Genomic DNA, 7,102 nt, shown 5'->3' on the forward strand with positions numbered 1-7,102 from the left:
CAAAAATATTAAGACACATCATGTGAGCTGCTATATCTCAGATCTACAAGCTCCAACCAACTCGTATCGGCATATAGCATCTAAGGTAAGGGGGCACATGATATTCTCCCGGGGAGGAGGGGTGGGGGTGCACAACCAATCGGTGGTTGGGAGGGTGGGGACAAATATAATCTAAACAACCCTAAACAGAGCTCCACAATTTTATCTAAGGTCGAGGGGTTGACCCCCGACAATCATAGCTCCGCCTAAACACAACATTTGCATGTACTGTAGTACTAGACTTAATATTCATGTTTCAGTTTCATGTTCATTTTAAATATTGAACTGAGGACCATGGATGTCTTACATTTTACTCCCTTCGTTCCTAAATATTAGTCTTTTTAGAGGCTTCAAATGGACTGGCACATACGGATGTATATAGACATATTTTAGAGTCTAGATTCACTCATTTTGCTCCGTATGTAGTCACTTGTTGAACTCTCTAAAAGACTAATATTTAGGAATAGAAGGAGTATTTTTGAATTCGTGTCATACATGCATGGTTTGGAAAAATAGATGCACTATACTTATTGGATTGTTGTTGTGTTCGTGCGTGTGTATCTCTCTCTCTCTGTGTGTGTGTGTGTGTGTGGTCATATGCTTGATACATACAAAGTTTTCTCACCTCCATATTGTTCATCTTTTAAATTTGAATTTGCATTGGAAAACTTACTAGGGATACCATGAAATGTGAAATCCACGTTGAGATCACTATATCACAAACTCACTCTAATTCAACAACTCGTCATAAATCAATTACCACGTTGAGATTAGTATTTGCAAGGAAAATACGGGTATTGTAATACACATAGATTCGTTCGGCAATTTAAAGGTTCCTTTCGTATTCTCGAATGGTAGGACCCAACGGCATGCCAGCCAGACCTTGGCTCGTGTTGATCCTAAAAAACCGGGCTTGTGTCCTTCGGTGGCGTGCGTGGTACGCACATTAGGCAACCCCAACCAGTCGAGCCTCAGCGTTTCAAGTCGAAATATCTGGGGGCCAGAATTCCAGCCCTAGGAAATTCCCCTCATGTCCCCGGTCCAAAATGACTACCGATGAACAACGGAGGGATGCTTTAGTAACTAGACAACGTTACCTACCGTGCCGAGCACGGTTCAATTCCCTCGGTCGCCGCTCGTCAAGGTCACCCGTCAACTGCATTGCCTAGTACTACTACTACTACACCAGGATGAGCACAGAATGGAGCCGGTTTGTTCGTGCCTAGTACTTGAGTTAATATATCAAGCAATGCACTGGTACGGAGGGATTATCCTTTTACTCTGCATATATAACTTGTCTGAAGTCTAACTAAGCAAAATGTTTGACCAAATCCTTTCTTAAGAAATACAACAGGACAGATGTACGGCTTGAAAATTTATTGCATGATGCAGGTTATGATATTGTTTCGAATCCTGGATCTTAAATTTCAGAAAATCCAAAAGTGAGCATAAATTCTTGAAACTAAGCATGGTCACGTGATATGGCACAAATATTAATTCGTAAGTTTTTTCTTCAATTTGAGACAAGCTGCTTATGACAAGTTGCACAAATGAAGAGCCAAGGTATTTTGGAACAAAGACCTGTCACGTTAAGGCGAACGCTTTCACTATTGAAACCGTGGGCATTTACGTGCCGCCACGAGTCCCCGCTTCTCATCGGCAGGTGTCGTCCGAGCAAGCGTGTGAGTCGACGGGAGGCGTGCGAGCAGACCGCTGCGCCGGCTGTCAGGGAGGCGTGCGAGCAAACCGCTGTGCAGGCTCACCGGGAGGCGAGCCCTTTGACCAGGCTCCGCCGTCCACCGTCGTCCCAACTGCTCCCACTTTTAATGTCGCCGGCGCCGCAGTTTAAAATCAATCCCGCACTACCCGGTATCGCTACAATCCTCTCTCTTCCTCTCTGATTCTCCTGTCGTCTACCTCCAACTAGCCTGACCTAAACGTATGCCATGCCGCATCACGATGGTCTGCCCTTAGTGTTCCAGTTTCCTGAGGAAGACACCCAGCCGGAGTCTCAAGAACATAAGGCGCTTTGGGACGAGCTTGAACTGGCCTTGCGGGAAGACGCCGCGCCTGTCCCCGCTCCCGTTCCGGCTCCCGTCGCCCCGACTGCGCCAGCGCCCATCCCCGTGGCATTGATGGGCTGGGAGCCGCACATTGTCGCCGAGCTTGATCCCACGGGGTTCCACAAGGTCCCCGCCAACTTTCACGCGCCCGTGCACCTGCCAGCGCATGCGCCTGCGCGTGCACTGACGCGCACGCCCGTGCTGGTGCCCGTGCACCTGCCAGCGCATGCGCCTGCGCGTGCACTGACGTGCGCGCCCGTGCCGGTGCCCGTGCACACGAATGTCTCCGTCGCGCCGTTGACAGCGCCTGTCCCCGCGCGGGTGCCAGTTCCCCCCTCAGCGGCATGGATGGCCGCCGTCGACCGCTTCCTTGCACCAACGCCAGTCGCCTCCTCCCGCCAGTTGACTCGCTCCGAAGTCCAGAACATTTTGGCCTTCCTTGAAGCTAGGGCAACGTCCAGGAGTACGCCAACAACGGCGCAAGACGCCGCCGTCGCCGTCGGCAGTGGCTCGACGACACACAGAGCACGGCAGAGGAGCCGCTTCCCACCGCGAGACGCCCCCGCTGCCGCCGCGTAATCTAAATTTGCCATGAAAAACGTTCAGATTGCCATGCTTAAAATCCAAACGTTTATCATTTCCGTTTATTTTATATCGATCGTCGTATAATTTAAAGTCGGAGTTAGACTGAACGAAATGTATGGTTTGATCGATTAAATGTTCTACTAGAGCCGTATCAAATTAAATATAAAACGTCGTCAAGCCACATGTATTCCTTGTCATCCAACAACCTAGACTGCTTCAATGTCGAGCGCTCAACACATATAGCGTGCAGTTAATTTCATGCCAAAAATAGTGCTAATCACATGACAACACGCAAATAATATCCTAGTAGTTAATATCCGCATGCACTTAATATACTTCCAAATTAACGTGCATTGCACGTACACACTGACCAGTGCTGCTAGGACGTGAAACTGGTGCCGTGACTTGTGAACGCGTCCAGATATGGTCAACGGCAACATCGCCCGCGAGTTCTTCCTGTTTGCCCGTGCGTCTAAACGCAGAAGGGGAGGAGAGAGAGAGAGCACACATGGAACCCACCAGTAAGTGAAGGCGAATAGTACTAAAAATAATATTACATGTTATCCATTAGTTAGGCTGTGGTAATATAAAAACATTATGTGAACAAAGGGGATACAACAAACATTGCTATTCTACGTATGTTGCCTATTGACGTGCGGCTTGAAGGCCCGGTCGCATGTTCGATCCTCGTCCTTTATTTTTTAATTTGTATATGGGTCCAAATTTGTTTCATGACATGTGGGCCCCTCGGTGTGTAGTTTGTAGCACTTTAATTTGTGGGTCGAAATTTGTTCCATTCCAAGTGGACTATCAGTGTGTAGTTTTGTAGCTTATTTATAATAATTAAAGAGAACAACATAGTTTTTTCAATAATACCATGGTGCGACGTTGAAGGCGAGAAAGGACGTGCGAGAGAGCGATGACCGAGCCAGAGGGAAATCAACTAGGGGAGTTGCGTGGGTTGCAACGGTGTTTGGAGTAGTTGTGGGCCGAATGCTATGAAAATATAATCTAAACCGACCGGAATAAATGCCTACACAAATTAATCCAAGGTTGGAGTGCCCCTCGCAATGTAAATAGCTCCGGCTTTGCGAGGGATGGAGAGGTAGTAGCTTCAACGCGTGGAAGATACGGTGTGAGAAAGCGAGGTCAATCGAGAGACATATAGATAGAGAGACAAAGTGAGTGTGGTCCGACATTCATTGAACAAATATATATGCTCTGGAGAGATATCGTTCGATTGAGCTTTTTGGCAAGGGTGAGGGCTGTAAGATAGAGCTTGAGAGATGATCCAGTCACAGACGTGTAGATATATTTTGTGCGTGGGAGGAAGCAAGGTCAACCGATCACATAGGGTCGCCGTGCGATCGAAAGAGTGAGACGGGTTGGAGAGAGTGACCTAGATAGACGATGTGCGTGAGAGAGTATACAATGTGAATAGGTCGAATTGGGCTCAAACATGGTGATATATCGTTTTTGTCCGAGAAAGAGCGAGGTCAATCGAGACATACGGAGAGAGAGAGAGAGAGAGAGATTGAGTGAGCGTGGCCCACCACGAGGTCGAAAGAGTGGTGGCGGCTTGGATGGACTGACCTAGATAGACAATCTGCGTGAGAGAGTATAGAGTGTGTCGATCGAGGCCCGAACAGGGAGATATATCATTTGTGTGTGAAAGAAAACGAGGTTAAATGAGACTCAGATAAAGAGAGCGAGATTGAGCGAGTGTGGCCCGCCGTGCGGAAGAAAGAGTGAGACAGTCTCGAGGGAGTGACCTAGATATACAACGTGCGTGCGTGCGCACGAGAGGTTGGGGGCTAGATAGGCAATGCATGTATTTAGCGCGAGAGCGTGAGAGGGAGAGGGGGGAGAGAGAGAGCTCGGCATGGGGTGCAATGGCGGGTGTGTGAGGTAAATACATTTGGTAACAGAGTGGAAAAAGGGGTTGTGTAGTTGAGAGACTTAGAGATCGAAACATGGAGAGAAAGAATGAATGTGTGTTGGAAACCGATAGCTTACTAAGGTGGTTAGGAGAGGAAGATTGACCGATACAGGAAGTATGTAGCGTTTGTGCGGGGGGGGGGCTAAAAACAACATTTGAATGTACATAGTACGAGACTTAATATCGATGTTTCAATTCGGTGTACATTGTAAGATTTGAACCGAGGACCAGGCATACGAGTAATTATTTCGAATTCGTGCCATACTAAGTTTCGAAAAGTTGACATTGACTCGGTTTGTTGTGCTATTTTGTAGGTCATATGTTTGAATCCATCCAAAAGTTTTCTCACTACCATGGTGTTCATCATATACATATGAATTTGTATTAAAAAAGTAGCGTGGATACAGTGAAATGCGAAATCCACGTTAGAAATGGAGATCGCTACGTGACACACACTCTAATTCAAATAACTAACTATGTGACACACACTCTAATTCAAATAACTAATTATGTGACACACACTCTAATCCACGTTAGCGTGGGTACCGTTTCGATTTTTTTTCAAATAACTCCTCATTAATTAATTTATAGTACTCCCTCTGTTCACTTTTATAAGACCTTGAAGACATTTCAGACAATGTGCAAAACAGTTCATTTTAAGTTGTCTGAAACGACTTACAAAAGTGAACGGATGGAGTATCTCGTTTCGAATGACTAATTATTGCAAGGAAAACACGGACATGGTAATACATACAGATTCGTTTGCAAATGAAAGAAGATTCGTTTGCATTCTCAAATGTAGGCGCACCAGGCAGACCAGGGTCGTGTCGGGGTGGACGCTGCTTCGGTGCCTTAAAGGCAACTGCCTTTGGGTCACTGACATGTGGGCCAGCCACCTGTTGGGCCCACATGTCATGGACACAAAGGCAGGTGCCTTAAGGCACCGAAGCATAGTCCTGTCGGGGTGGTCGCGTGTGTCGGACGGACGCGTAGCACCCAGCCACCCACCCCCCCCCCCCAAAAGGATGACAACAATATAAGTTCGCACTTCCACGTTTCGGATTGAAATATCTGGCGGCCCCAATTCCAGCCCTGCAAAATCTCTCTTCTCCACCGTCCCCTTCCGCGCCCAGATTGCTCAAATCCCTAATTCGCCGCCAACCCTCGGATCGCCCCTCGTCTCGTCTCTTTCCCCACCGTTCCCCACCTCTGTGCCGGACAACGACGACGAAGACGACGGTCGTGCTTCACCACCGCACCGGAGCTACCTCATATACGCCCTCGTCCACCGCACCGGGTGGTCCACCGACAACGTCGGCCGCCGCAACCGACGTGCCTCACAGACACCGAGTTCCACCGCATCAGGTGCACTTCACCGACGCTGTCTCCCAGCTCACCGGGGCTACTTCACCGAGCACATCGTCGCACCTCCGCCCCCCAAGGCCGTTGGGGCTTCACCAACGGTCTCGTCCACCGCATCGTAGCGCTCCGCTGCCACTCAAGATCTGCATCCGTGCGCGGCCAGCCAACGCCAACGCATCACCCTCAACGGCTCTGAAGTGACCCGCACTCTAGCTAGGCGAGCATGCCCAAACGCCGGCCCGAACTAGGTATCCACACATCACTCCCTTGTGCACTGTTCCGACGATGTTTGGATATCCTTTCACTGCTCTCTTAGCTTACACGCCTATGCAACTCTGACTTTAACTCTTATTTCTTCTGGAGATATCATCTGAAACAAGCAAATCCATTTTTTAGCGAAGCATGACGGCGCTACGGGATCTGGTACACATCCTGCACACCCGTATAACCTTGTAAGTATCTGTCCTCCGGTACAACATCAAGGTCGATTCCTCTTATTTGATCAACCATTCGCCGTGTCAAAAATGCAGAGGGGGATGCAAGGAGCACAAGGCCTGCACATCCAAGCAAGTGGTAACATGGACTTGTACATGGAACATCCCAAGCGCAAGCAGAGCTGCAGTGAGCCTGTACAACGAGCTAGCGTAAGTCCCTGCATTTCATTTAATTCATACTGGCATTCGTGTATGAGTTGTGTGCAGTGGCTGATCCACGAATTCAAGTTACCAGGGGCGAACATTTAACTTAAAAAATACGAAGGCACTTGCACTCCGGAAATCAACATAACTTGAGAAATGTGAAGCTACGTGCACTTTGAAAACCAGCTAACGATCCAAAGTAGTTCAGATTATAAACACTAAATGATGCAAGCACCAAAAAACACAAAATGCAACATGGTGTACAAGGACTACAAACATGGTCTGTACCTGCTTGAATTATTCATTCTCTGGCTGAAAATATCGAAGTGTAATTGCACGTATAACCAGTGTGCAAACTGCATATCAATATATCTATCCTGCACAAGTATGGCAATAGTTTCAAACAACAGATTAGAAAAGTATTTATGCTATGGTTGTCATGATACGGGGGCTTTCTGGTAGATGGCCTCGACGTT

The sequence above is a fragment of the Aegilops tauschii genome, chromosome 1 (genome assembly GCF_002575655.3).
Source record: "Aegilops tauschii subsp. strangulata cultivar AL8/78 chromosome 1, Aet v6.0, whole genome shotgun sequence".
NCBI classification, from domain to species: Eukaryota; Viridiplantae; Streptophyta; class Magnoliopsida; order Poales; family Poaceae; genus Aegilops; species Aegilops tauschii.